The sequence below is a fragment of the Rutidosis leptorrhynchoides genome, chromosome 4 (assembly GCF_046630445.1).
Source record: "Rutidosis leptorrhynchoides isolate AG116_Rl617_1_P2 chromosome 4, CSIRO_AGI_Rlap_v1, whole genome shotgun sequence".
Taxonomy (NCBI): domain Eukaryota; kingdom Viridiplantae; phylum Streptophyta; class Magnoliopsida; order Asterales; family Asteraceae; genus Rutidosis; species Rutidosis leptorrhynchoides.
Genome location: NC_092336.1, coordinates 307,994,296 through 308,010,000, shown reverse-complemented (window position 1 = coordinate 308,010,000; position 15,705 = coordinate 307,994,296).

The window sequence follows — 15,705 nt, the reverse complement described above, 5'->3', positions numbered from 1 at the left end:
CTATCCTTATAGAAACAAAAGTACCGTTTCTCACCGACCACAAAAGCCTCCAACACATTTTCGACCAAAAATAACTCAACACGAGACAACGACGATGGATTGAAACTTTGAATGATTATGATTGTAAACTTCGTTACCATCCGGCAAGGCAAATGTTGTAGCCGATGCCTTGAACCGAAAGGAAAGAATTAAACCTCTCTGTGTCCGAACCTTGAGCGTGATTATCCACACCAACCTTACTAGCCAAATTCGTGTAGCACAAAAAAAAATAGAACTCAAATATGAAAATATTTCTAAAAGGCCTCCTCTCTCGACTCGAAATCTAAGAAACTGAAATTCATTGTTTTGCCGGAAGAATTTGAGTACCTAATTATGGGGCCCGATCAACCTTCTCATCACCATGTACCACGTTACATAACCCTGTTATTTCACTGTTGCCGTCTGATAATTACCGGAACTCAAGATAACACACAATCCAAGGATACCTTTTCCTTCATTGACTTACCATCCTTATGCTTCCGATAAATGGCCAACTGCTACTCAACTCTGAAATATATAACTACGTGTACTATCTCGTTTCCACTAAGTCTCAGCATCCGACTGCAAGATGCGCGATATGGCTAAATCAAGATGAAAATTTCTCCTATCATTACGCTCATACTTCTGTATAAGGAAATCTTATCATCCGATCTCTCAATGGAGAGAGACTCCACACATTATACTAGTATTCGCCACGAGGGTGAATAGTCCTTGCAAATGTTATCAGAAACCGATAAGAAACTTGTCCCAACAAACATTTTTCAGAAACCGACAAGATGGGAAAGACTTATACAACTATACATTATAGGAATTCTATCTCGACACGGTGTACCATTGTCATTTATTTCAGATTGAGATACTCGCTTCACTTCTAAATTTCAGAGACCCTTACAAAAAGCCTTGGAAACACGTTTAAACATGAGTACCGCATACCATCCACAAACTGACGGACCAAGCAAACATTTTATTCAAACCTTGGAAAAACATATCACGAACTTGTATTGTTGCCTTTAACCGATTCGTCGTACAATGAAAGTTATCATTCGAGTATTAACGCTGCACCTTTTCAAAACTTTATATGGCCGCAAATGTCTTCCTCCTATTCGTTGGGCCGAAGTAGGTGATAAACAAACCACCGAACTCGAACTCATTCATGAAATAACCGTTAAGATCATTCACATTCAAGAAGGACCCAAAACGACCCGTAGTCATCGAATGAACTATGCCGATGTTAGACGTAAACCTCTCGAATTCCAAATGGGTAACACGTAATGTTAATATTCGCACCTTGGAAGGTGTAATCCATTTCGAGAAACATAGAAAGCTAAATCCGCGATACCTTGATCCTTTTGAAATCTTGGAGCGTATTGGACATGTTGCTTACAGTATTGAACTCGCAACTCAATCGAATGCTGTTCATCCTGCATTCAATGTATTACACTTAAAGAAGTGTCTTCCAGAACAAGAACTTATTATTCCTTTCGATGGGCTTACTATCGATGACAAACTCCACTTCATATGAGAACCGGTTGAAATTATGAATCGTGAAACCAAACTTTTAAACAACATAAAATCCCTATTGTCAAAGTTCGTTTGAATGCCAAAAGAGGATCCGAGTTACTTGGGAAAGACAAGATCAAATGAAAAGGGAGTGCCCCCACTTATTCGTAGAATCGGCAACGCAAAGTCTCGAAGAGGAAACAACGACTACTACTTCCAACTAAATTTCGGGATGAAATTTCTTTTAAGGTGTGGGTAATGTAACAACCCGCCTTTTTCCGTTAAATTTATTTTAACGCCATCTTTTTTTTATATTATCTCTCGTAATCTAAATTCGTATCTTCCGTTAATTAGCGTTTCAAAATTCCCGTTATTTAATTATAACATCTCTCGTTTACTCTAGCGTATTCAAGATAATTCGTTCGGTTAATTCACGCACCCATTTTTAAACTCGAGGGACTAAATTCGCCATTTGACCAAAGTGGTAACTATTTGAACTAGTCACCACCTCCCTTCCCCACCATTCATTTTCATTTTATTTTCTTTTCTCTTTTTCTCTCATTTTATTACTTCCATCTTTCACCATTTTCATCTTCAATAAAGAATCATCATATAATTCAAGTCTAGCATGCTTCCAACAAAACAATTTGTACTTTTGGAATCCTCTCTTCATCCTCTACGTTTTGATACTAATTTCATCTCATTTGGGTAACTTTTCTAAAACTCTTGATTTCTTGTTCTTGATGTTTTTAACTTAAAAGTGTGTTATTTAGTGTCTATGGCTCATTGTGATGTCGTGTAGGTAATTTGTATGCTCGATCTTGTTATTTGACATAACTAGCATGAACTTGAAAAAAGTGGTTGATTGATCCTTGGTTTTGATTGATTAAATGTTGTTATATGTTAAAAGTTCATGTATTAAATGTGTTACTAGCATCGTTAGCTTCAATTTGATGTGTAGGTTGACTTGGAAAACTTCGCTAACATGATTATTGATTTTGTGATTTGTGGTTAGGGTTTGATAAACTTAAATATGACCTTTTGATGCATTGAATGCTATGAAATGTTGTTAATAAGTGTTTAGTTGCATTGTATGCGTAATTACCTTCGAAATGGCATATCGTATGTGTAAATTGGATTCCCGGATCATCTTATGCGTTTATGAACTTTGAACATTCGGTAATGAACATTCAATGATCTTTCGATGCGGATTTAATTATTGTAAATGCTAGTTTTGGTTGATGATATGTTCCTAGTTGTTTTCTTTGCCAAAATACCTTTCCAACTATGTATGATATGCATTTTTAGCGTTTACGGTACATAAATTATGACTTGGTGAAGTTTAGCCTGACTTAAACACTTAAAATAGCCAGGAATCATCCGCGACATATGCCTGGAAAAAGGGATGTTTAACTTTGCGATTTCACGTTTAATTTTAACTATGCTACGCACCTCCAATTAACATGTAACTTGTTCTAACATGCTCATATATGATTATATAACTCAGAAAAATTGTCCGAGACCAGACCCGAACATATTGACTTTTTCGTTGACTTGACATTGACCAAGTTTGACTTTTATTCAAACTTAACCAATACTTTGTTGAATCGTTATAACCTCTCTCTTGTACTTATATCTTGCATGAAACTTGACAACGTGAATCACATGCTATATAATCGAATCGTAATGAGCCATAGGACTAATTGAACACATTTCGACCGACCTTGTGTCTTACCCGGTATTGATACAGCTTACTTGTTTTAGTCAAGACTAAACAACTTTCATGCACACGTTTACTTTGTGAAGTACCTTTATACTCGTGCACTCAAGGTGAGATCATAGTTCCACCTTTTCAACAACTTTTACGCTTTAAATCATGGGATGAGAAACATATACGTATCATACTTTTATGCTTTAAACACAAGTACGAAAACAAACATTCCACGTGGGATTAGAACAAAAAGCCTAAATTTAAGTATCATTGGTTACACTTGCAGGGTGTAAACGTGAACTTATGTTATGTGATCACATAGGCTTGACGAGCTTTCATTCGGACGGTTCGCTACCGTTAGCGGATGAAATATAATTTCGGGTATAGTGTAGGTTCTAATACTATGATAATAGGGTTCGTATACAGTTAAGTCTTGATAATTTGGTGCTCCACAAACATGCAACAACTTTGGAATGCAAACGATTTGGATAATCAAATTATACAAAATCTTGTGGTTCAAAAACAACGTTTACAAATACACCTATGATTTCACCTACATTTTTCGTTGACAGTTTTCTATATATTTCTCAGGTTCATACTTGGCTACTTGATACATGTTTCCTCTCACTTTGATTACTTGCATGGGGTCAAGCATACAAGCATACGTTAGTGATAGCACATTTGGACTCAAACTTAATGTTTACATGCATACGCTATTGATAGCATTCGTGAATTTCAACTTATATTATGTCGCAAGTTATTTCATTTTTACTTTACAACTTTTGTAAACTTAAACTTATTGTCGAACCGTTTGGTAACTTAAAACTTTGCAAGTCATACACGTTTCAAATGAATGCGACATAATTTTGGTCAAACGCATCTCATTTAGGGACTACGGCCACGTAACGGGACCTAAGTTGACGGCGCCATCAATGGCGATTATGTTGGGTCATCACACGTAACCTGCCGTTCACAGTTTTCGCTCTAGAGTCTTCGTTTTAGCTCTGATTCTCTTGATTATTTTTTCATCGGCTTCGTAATTACTTGATCTTCACTTTTAACAGACAAAGCGAGTATTTTAGCGATAAAGCTTGGAACTTTATTGTTTTTAGGCCTCAATACCGAGATGAAAATGTGACTTTTTAGCCGATATCACCTATCCACCTTGGTCTATTTCAAGTGATCATGTGTTGGGTCCAAGCGTTACTGATTAGTGGTATGGTTTAAGTGATGAGTGTGTCGCGTCAGGGAGACTATACCAGTGGTTCGGTAATGGAGACTATCGGTAAACTCTAGCCGATCATTTCACGACCCGTCTTAATCCATCTGGACGAAGTCCATATTGATTACAAACGATTCACAATAGTTGAATACATCGCGAGGTACTTGACCTCTATATGATAAATTTTTACAAACATTGCATTCGTTTTTAAAAGATAAACTTTCATTACATCGAAATTTGACGGTACGCATACCATTTCATACTATATCTAACTATAATTGACTTAATAATAATCTTGATGAACTCAACGACTCGAATGCAACGTCTTTTGAAATATGTCATGAATGACTCCAAGTAATATCTCTAATATGAGCAAATGCACAGCGAAGGATTTCTTTCATACCTGAGAATAAACATGCTTTCAAGTGTCAACCAAAAGGTTGGTGAGTTCATTAGTTTTTCATAATCAATCATTTTCAATAATATAATAGACCACAAGATACTCATAATTAGAAAACAATCTGTGCAGGTCTATTCCTGCTGTAAAATCATTCATATGAAGAACACCGGAACCTTTCAAACAACTCACCTACGGTAGCTAATGCGTAGTGCAATGACAAAATCATCTCACCGTGGTAGTTAATGCAATATAATTCTTAAAATGGGGGCTAATGCGTACGCAATGCAAAATCATCCCTCTGAGGGTAGCTAAAACGGGGGCTAATGCGTACGCAATGAAAAATCATCCCTCCGTTACCAACTAAAAAGTCGACTATAATACAATACAATACAATACATCGGTTGCTAACGCGTAGTGCAATGACGAAATCATCTCACCGATGGTAGTTAAAACGGTAGCTAACGCGTAGTGCAATGATGAAATCATCTCACCGTTACTAACTACTAAATCGAACCATATCGGTAGCTAATGCGTAGTGCAATGACGAAATCATCTCACTGATGGTCGATAATACAATCTTTATAGAAATCGAACCTCTGAATCCAAATAATTCTATCATAGAATGTAGTTTTGAATATTTGTGTCTATTTCGTCAAACCTTTATAAAAGCAGTTCATGTATTCTCAGTTCAAAAATATATCTCAAAAGCATTTAGGAAACAGTTATAAAAACAACGCATGTATTCTCAGTCCCAAAATTGTAAAGAGTAAAAGGGAATCAAAAGAACTCACCATACAATATTTTGTAGTAAAAATATTCATACAACGATACCGAACAATGCAGGGTCGACCTTGGATTCACGAACCTATATTATTTGTATATTTATTAACACATATAATTGAAATCGAACGATTTTATATCTAATTAGTGATATAATTATTATCTTAATAAGTTATGGGTTTCATTAATAACTTAATATTTATTTTATATACTTTATATAAAGAAAATTTTAATATAGTTTTATTAAGTATATTTTTATATGATATTATATTATTAATATTATTAGTAATATTGATAGTAATAATAATATGGTTGTAATAATAATAATAATGATACTATTAGTATTGTTAGTAAAAAAGAGGTTATTAAAATATAAAAATCTTGATAATAGTACTTAATACTAATCACAATAATAATAACATTTATAATACTTGTAATAATAATTGTAATACTAGTTATAGTACTTATAACTATGATAATACCAATCATTATTATAATTCTTATAATAGCAATATTTATAGCACAACAATAATAATAAACATGGTAATAACAATACTAGTAATAATTAATAATCATAATAATAATAATAATAATTGAAGTAGAAGTAAATAAAAGATATACCCTTTAAAAGCTTTTTGTAAAAAGAATGCCTCAAAGGGGACTCAAACCCGCGACCTCTCGCTTCTTGACACTAACCCTTAACCATCTGCTTTACTTGCTTTTTCTGTTATTTATTCATTTCCTTCTTTATTAAACCCGTACATATATTTTTATGTTCTTCTTCCTCCTCTCAAACCATTAATCGATCCAAGTTTGATACCAAATACAAAAAAAAACGTTTCTTATTAAATTTTAGGATTTATAAACCATACAACAACGATTTGCTAGTGAATTAAATTATCAAAAGAAATAAGATAGAACAAACTGCCGCATCTGTTTTCGTAAAAAAAAATATATGAAGTTCATACCTTGAAATCAAATTCTAAGATGTTTTAGGTTACGATTCCTAAATGAAAACAATTATAAATCCCTCCTGGAAAGTTTTGCAATCATTAATTTGACTTGATTCACAACATAGCATTCGAATTCGATCAAAGAACCATTGGTTGACTTTTTAAAATAAGAACTTTGACTCAAGAATTAGAATTCAATTCAAGGAATTGGATCGTGAATTTGTGCAGATAGTTTGTGAAAGGACCCGTTCATATACATTATAAACGATTCACAATAGTTGATTTCATTGCGAGGTACTTGACCTCTATATGATACATTTTACAAACATTGCATTCGTTTTTAAAAGACAAACTTTCATTTACATCGAAAGTTGACGGCATGCTTTCAAGTGTCAACCAAAAGGATGGTGAGTTCATTAGTTTATCATAAATAATCATTTTTCAATAATATAATAGACCACAAGATACTCATATTTAAAAAACAATTTGTGCAGGTCTGCTTACTGCTGGAAAATCATTCATATGAAGAACACCGGAACCTTTCAAACAACTCACCAACGGTAGCTAATGCGTAGTGCAATGACAAAATCATCTCACCGTGGTAGTTAATACAATATAATTTATACAACGGGGGCTAATGCGTACGCAATGCAAAATCATCCCTCCGAGAGTAGCTGAAACGGGGGCTAATGCGTACGCAATGCAAAATTATCCCTCCGTTACCAACTACAAAGTCGACAATAATACAATACAATACAATACAATATAATACATCGGTAGCTAACGCGTAGTGACAATAATACAATACAATACAATACAATATAATACATCGGTAGCTAACGCGTAGTGCAATGACGAAATCATCTCACCGATGGTAGTTAAAACGGTAGCTAACGCGTAGTGCAATGATGAAATCATCTTACCGTTACAAACTACTAAATCGAACCTCTGAATCCAAATAATTATATCATAGAATGTAGTTTTGAATATTTGTTACTATTTCGTCAATCATTTATAGAAACAGTTCATGTATTCTCAGTTCGAAAATATATCTCAAAAGCATTTCGGAAACAGTTATAAAAACAGTGCTTATATTCTCAGTCCCAAAAATGTAAAGAGTAAAAGGGAATCAAATGAAACTCACCTATTGTATTTTGTAGTAAAAATACAAATGACGACATTTAACAAGTGTAGGGTTGGCCTCGGATTCACGAACCTATATCATTTGTAATATATATTAAAATATATACACGTAATCAAATAATTCTATATATTATTATTAATGATGTATTTGTTATTTTTAATAATTTATGAGTTTCTTTAATTATTTCCATTTTAGATATAGAAATGTTATAGTTAAGTTTTGTAATTTAAATATATATTTTTATATACATAATCTTTATTTATATACTTATAATCTTATCAACGTTAATAAAACTTTTATTTTCATCGTCAATATTAGTTTATAATAATGATATAGATAATACTTTTTAATAATAATAATGTTAGTTTTTAATTATAAAGGTAGTCTTGTTATAATATGAAATTTCAGTACAAACGTTAATCTTAACACTAATAATAGTAAGAATGATACTAATAATAAAAATGATAATAGTGATAATAATATTATTGTAATAATAATGATAATAGTAATAAATAATAGTAATAATAATAATAATAATAATAATAATAATAATAATAATAATAATAATAATAATAATAATAATATTAATAATAATGCTAATACTAATAATATAATGATATTGAAAATAATAATATTTCATTTTAAGTCATCATTTAATTATAAGTTTAAATTATCTTTGTAACTATATTTGTATTTATAATTTACATATATATATATATATATATATATATATATATATATATATATATATATATATATATATATATATATATATATATATATATATATATATATATATATATATATATATATATTCATAACATTAACTATTAATTATTTCCACTTGTTCATAATAATAAAAATATTAATGAAGATAATACTAATAAGTTTTATTTGATATTACTTATAATGATAATAACATTCATAGTATTAACATTAATGATAACAATAATTAACCTAATAATAATAACATAATAATAACAATAATAATAATAACTAATAATACAAATGAAGGTTCTACCTCAAAAGAAGTTGATTAAAAAAAAAAACTGGCACCATCCTGGTTTGAACCCGCGACCTTATGCTAATCCAACACCAGACTTAACCACTCAACCATTCTAGCTTTCATGATCCAACTCGTAACCCGTTTGTACTTAACCCAAATATAAATATGTTTCCATTTTTCTTCTTCTTCCCCTATAATCAAATTGACCAGAATACAATATAATTATTACTATCACTTTAAAGGTTTTAATTAAGATAAAAATGTATCATATCTAGCAGAATGTAACTGAAAAAAAAATCTGTTAAGAACTGCAACAGCAGTCTGTATACGAAAAAAAAAATATTAAGAACTCTAAATTGCTTCTCGAATTCTAGAATGTTTTAGCTTACGATCTCTTAATGAATTAGTTTTAAAATCACTCCTATAAACTCTTTGAACCATCAATTTAACTTAAAACATAACAGAAATTTTGAATTTGATTGATGAACAAAAATTAACTTTTAAATTATAAAACTTTTACTTTGAAATTCAGAATCAAAAGAAAGAATTGGACCTTGAGAATTTACAGAAAGATTTAGTAAAAGAATCCTAACACTTCTACATTAAAAGATTTTGAAGTTTAATAAGAATTCAAACAATTTCAAATTATGTTCAAGAACAGAGGTGTTTGGAAAAAAATATATAAATAAACTTTGATTCTGTGTTTTTAGAAATCAAAATCGACCAAATCATATAGTAATCGTAAAACCAATTTATGTCTTGTCTTTAGATTACAAAACTGAAACATAAATCAATTAGATGTGTTTGGAATAAATTAAAACAGAAAAAAAGACTGTAACAGCGTTTATATGAACACGATGAACATCAAGATTGATTTTGAATTTGAAGCAGTTTTAAGACATGATTTCAACATGGATTAGATAGTAAATCACTTATAGAAACTTTTTGAATACTCAATTTAATCTGAAACATTAAAACACTTACGAATTTCATGATGAACAAATCGTTTGACCTTTGAACCGTATACTTTGACTCTTCAAATTCGAGCTCGATATGAAAAATTGTGATTTGAAACTTTCCAGAAACATTAAGTAAGAGATTCCTAACAAATTGGCATTATTACTTTTTAAAGTTTATTACGAAATCTAGGTTTTAAAAAAAAAAACCCCCACGAACAGGGCAGAAGCCTGTTCTTTGCTTCGTTTCTATTTTAGTTAATTTAAATAAAGCTGTAAAGGGTTATTGGTGATTGGTAAATAATAATGTGAGATTTATTTGTATCCCTTAACACTGATTTTAGTCGTTTATATCTTGAATTGGTGGTCGACAAGGATAATTTGCCCAATACAGAAATAAAATTAAAAACAGATTCCTCTCTAACAGAATTTGTTAGTTAGTATGACTTAATTGAGGATGATTCGTACTAGTTTATAGATATAAAACAGCTTTAAGAACAGTTTGAATAAGATAGGAAACCGACTACGTATATTATCTGTATTTATATATATATATATATATATATACGGTATTTAAGTATTTATATATTTGTATTTGTATATATTTTATATATGTATACAAATTTACATTTATATATCTGTATTTATGTAATCATATATCAAATATATGTATTTATATATTAAATACTTAAAGAAAAATACTAATATGAATTATACGAATATTAACATCTAATATAAATGAAACAAATAATAATAATGTATAATAATCATTATTAATGATAATAATAATACAGCAATTCATATGTATTAATTTTCATATAATAATTTTCAAATATATATATATATATATATATATATATATATATATATATATATAGTATAAATATTAGTATTAATAATAATGAATGTAATAAAAATTATGTCCACTAGAATTAAACTCGTGATTACATTTAATACATTAATAATACAATTATACAATAACATTTATATTTTGTATTTATTACAAATAACTATTAATATAAATTATGTATATATTTATATATATTTATTTTAATAGTAACCTAATTACTTTATTTATCATTTTACATTTTGGAACTAATTTATTAAAGTGTACTTTATTAATTCAAAATGTTATATATATATATATATATATATATATATATATATATATATATATATATATATATATATATATATATATAATATATATATATACACAAATATATATATATATATATATATATATATATATATATATATATATACTCTTACATTTATTTTGTTATATATATATATATATATATATATATATATATATATATATATATATATTTATTTATTTATTTATTTATTTACACACAATTGTTCGTGAATCGTCGGACATAGTCAAAGATCAATTGAATATATAAACATAGTTCCAAAATTTTCGAGACTCAACATTAAAAACTTTACTTATCGTGTCAGAAACATATAAAGATTAAGTTTAAATTTGGTCAGAAATTTCCAGGTCGTCACAGTTTGAGTATAATGTTACTAACATCTCTACATTTCCAGATTTTGTTAATTCGTTTGAAAAATGGCTTTTGTAAAATTGAGTTAAGAACAGGGAAAGAGACGGTTTCAGTTTCCCTTTTTCTTTATTTATGTTTCTCTCAATTTCGAATAATTGCAATGAATTATGTAATGTAGATGTTTGAATCATGCAATAACAATAATTGTTTGATTTGTAAGATAGTAATGTGGTCGACAGTATCAGATATGGAACAGAAGATTAAAGGAAAAAAAATAGTAGTGATAGAGATGTAATACTGATTTACTAACAAATTTTGGCCTGTAATTTTTATTTCATTCGATTTGGTAACCAGTATTTGAGATAGGAAACAAAAAACGTAAACAGTTTGATAGATACACACAACAGAATGGTTCCCTTTTTCTAATTTGTTTTCTTTATAGATTAATTAATTAATTTTAGATAATAATTATATATTAGTAATATTAATAATAATACTAATTAAAAATAATTAAAAATACTGATTTGTACTAATAGAATTATTAATAATAATAGAGATAACAATTTTATTAATAATGTTAATAATAAATTGTATTATTTTCTAACTATAATAATATTTATGATATTAATAATACTAATATTGATAAAGATAATAATAAATATCCTTTAATAATAACAAAAGTTGTAATCTTACTACTAATTATGATAACAATAATATAATAACAATATAACAAGATCAATTGTATCAAATTTCATAATTATATGATATACATAATGATAATAATAACACTGATATTAATATTAAATACTTTTTCAAATAATAGTAATGAAAGTATCAATAATATTAGTAAAGATGACAAATTAAATGGGTTAAATTTCATTTCTATATATTATCTATAATAATATAACTAATATCGAGATTAATTATTAATATTATTATTAGTGTTAATAATAATATTGAAAGTAATAATAATATTACTATAACAACTATATTTTTACTTATAGTTATATTTAATATAATAATATTACAACTTATTATATATATATATATATATATATATATATATATATATATATACTATAAAATACATTTAATGAATATCTATACTTATATATTTTATAAATTTTATAATATAATAGTTATTATTTGAAATCTTTGATCTATATATACATATAGATAATAATATCATATATTTATTTATATATATTCATCCTAATGATAACTTATTCATCTTGTTATTTTACATTTTCAATTTCAATTGATTAGAGTATACCTTATTAATATTATATATTTACACTTACGTATTTATATATATATATATATATATATATATATATATATATATATATATATATATATATATATGTTTACATATTTATTTGCACTCAATCATTCGTGAATCGTCGGAATAGTCAGAGGTCAATTGAATATATGAACATCGTTTCAAAATTTTCTAGACTCAACATTACATACTTTGCTTATCGTATCGAAATCATATAAAGAGTAAGTTTAAATTTAGTCGGAAATTTCTGGGTCGTCACAGATCAGCTAGTGGTTGAATGCCCAGCCAGGCTGCCGATCCTCTTGTATTGTGTTCTATGTGTTAGTAACCTGAGCCTTAAATTTGCTTGTAGCTTATAGAGATTTCCATCTAGATATTTCCAATCACTTAGCGGTGAGCTATTTCCCCTACGGTGTTCTTTTCTTGCAGGTGAATTGCTACTTGTTTGTGGGTTTTGAAAAGCAGGGTTTGAAGTGATGTTTGACAGGAACAGAACTATGATGTTTTTGTATAAACATATTGTGAACTGTCTATATTTAAGTAACACATGTGACATTATATAATCATATATTTTGTGTAATTAATATGTGATATGTTTAATAGACTTCCGATGTGATTAAGAAAAAATATGGTGTTATAATTCAGCCTTATTAGATCTGTTCTTTTTCGATCGATCAAACCTTGCAACAGTGACAAAGACATGAAATATCTCCATCCAGGTATTACTTAACCTTCGTACCATATTACTCGCGTCTTTGATCCCTAGAAAACTCAAAAAAGTGAAACATTCTCCAGTCAACGAACGCTTCTTCGGTATGAATACATCAGACAAACATCCATAAACCTCAAACTCTTTCCATAAGTGTTTCGTATTTGCGTCCTCTAAAAAGTTTGAGATATAAAAAATGTGGTAATGGTACACATATTCTTTTCAAACGGATCGTTTAATTTCGTAATGTTCTCTTGCGATTCCATCTAGTTTTAAAGTACCAACCATCATGTACCTTCACTGTATGCATATTCAAAAACCATATATAACCCCCGACTCCGACATAGAAGCGAAAAAATCAACCAATTTTGGTAAAAGTGGAAGATTTGAAAATATTGGAGAATATCGCCCAGAGCTTCTTAAGACATTATTCCACTCTGTTGGTGGGACAATTTGTTAATACGTTATTATGAAGCTTGTTTGGCTAGATTTGATTTTCCTTTTGTATTGATTGTAACTGTTGATCTTCTTTAATGTTATTAAGTTTTTTTGAAATTCTTTTTCTATTAATAATTGAAGAATGATGTTTAAGAAAAACACAAGGTACGTGCAAAACTATCATATTCCATATTACATGGTTGGTGGGTTTGGCCCCAATTAAATTTAGCGATAAAACTGAATGATTTAGCGCTAAATGGTTCAGAATTTGAATCGTTCAGAGTCTCTGAATAAAGTTTGTGCTGAATGAAAATAAGCTATTTGATAAGGATTGAGATGTTTGTTACAGACGGTTTTTTCGTAATTATAATTGAAGATGATGAATCTTTCAAGCGATTGTCGAGTTCTTAAGGTTTATTTCAATTCAATTTGGGGTTGATGTTCTGCAACAACGTCGTATGAAACGAATTCTGCATTTGTTTTGGGCTCCTGAGCCCAGTATACGTTGGGTCTATTTTGAAGATAGAAGCTTTATTTATGTTAACTTGTGAGCCCTGTTTCGAGTGGGCTTTTAAGCCTAGTTAATATGGGCTGAGCGTTTCAATTAGTAGTTTCATTTGTCATTCGATGTACATTCAATTTTGTGTCATTTCTTTTAAGCTCAAAAGCATCTTGCAATGTAATATGTTGTTATTCTTCATCGTTCCCTTACAGGTTTTCTTAATATATTTCTTTTTTCGCCGAAAAAAATACACTTTTTTGTTAAGCCTATCTAAAATTAACGGAGACATGACTTCGAGTACACCCATTTAGTATTCTAGTACAGTATATCAAAGAATTATCTAAATTTTATTATAAATTTAATTTAACAAAGAGAGCAAAAGTGACAAGATCGATGTAAAAGATCTACTCCTTCCGTCTTATATTAATAGTCCACAGAAAAAAAACACACAGTTTAAGAAAATATCATAAAAGTACTATACTTTCTGTTTACTTTCCAGTTTTACATTTATTTTTTCTTTCCCTTTTAATCTTATCCACATACATTAAGGACATAATAGAACTTTACCTTATTATTCTTATCGATATATGAAAATGAACTATTAATTTTGAATAACTCAAAATAGAATACTGAACTATCAATATGAGACAGAGGGAGTATATGTTGTTTCCTTCAATTAATATGCGTAAGGACCAAATTCCTATCAAACGACTTATAATCACATCTTAGATGACTTTGAATATGAATATGAATATTCGGTACACCGACATTACGTGCAGAATTTAGTACACCAGAGATTTTAGAGATTTTACATTCATATTTCTTTGTTTGCAATTTGCACTTTCTTAGGAAAATTATTCCAGGGACTTAAATTTTACTATATTTATTTATCATGCAAACTACTAGAATCAAGACTATTTTCTTTAAGTTACAAAATGACCTTATACTATGGATTATGTTCATGTTGTGAGTAGATAAATATATAAAGAAAATAAAGGACTTAGCACAAATCTTTAAATTTATTATTAATCACAATAATCATAATATGATCAATCAAGTAATAAAATAATTTGAAGAAACTCAATCCTCTAAATAAATGCTAACAATAAATAATTGAAGTTTTTACTGTTCATATAGTACGGTGCCAACAGATAATTTTAATTTTATGTACGAGATCTAATCGAATTATTGTTAACTGATTTCGACTATTTATTATGCATATTCGTGAGGGTTTGACTGAAACATTTTGTTAGGTTTTAGCTAGATGGTCCGGAGAGCGAGCAATCCGATTGATTGTTCATAGTACAAGGTTTTCAGCGAATCAATTTTTTTATGTATATATAGACACAATGAGAAGATTTGAGATACATGAGAATTAGGGAAACACAACTAAAGCAGCAAATGCGGAGCACAATGGATCAAAAAACAACAATCAAATACTCCATGGAAAAAAAAATCAAAGTTCCCTAGCACTATAGCAAGTTCAAAAAAGTTTATTTTAAATATCGTATATAATTCATCAGAGCCTAAGATTCTTTTTTAAATAGTTTAT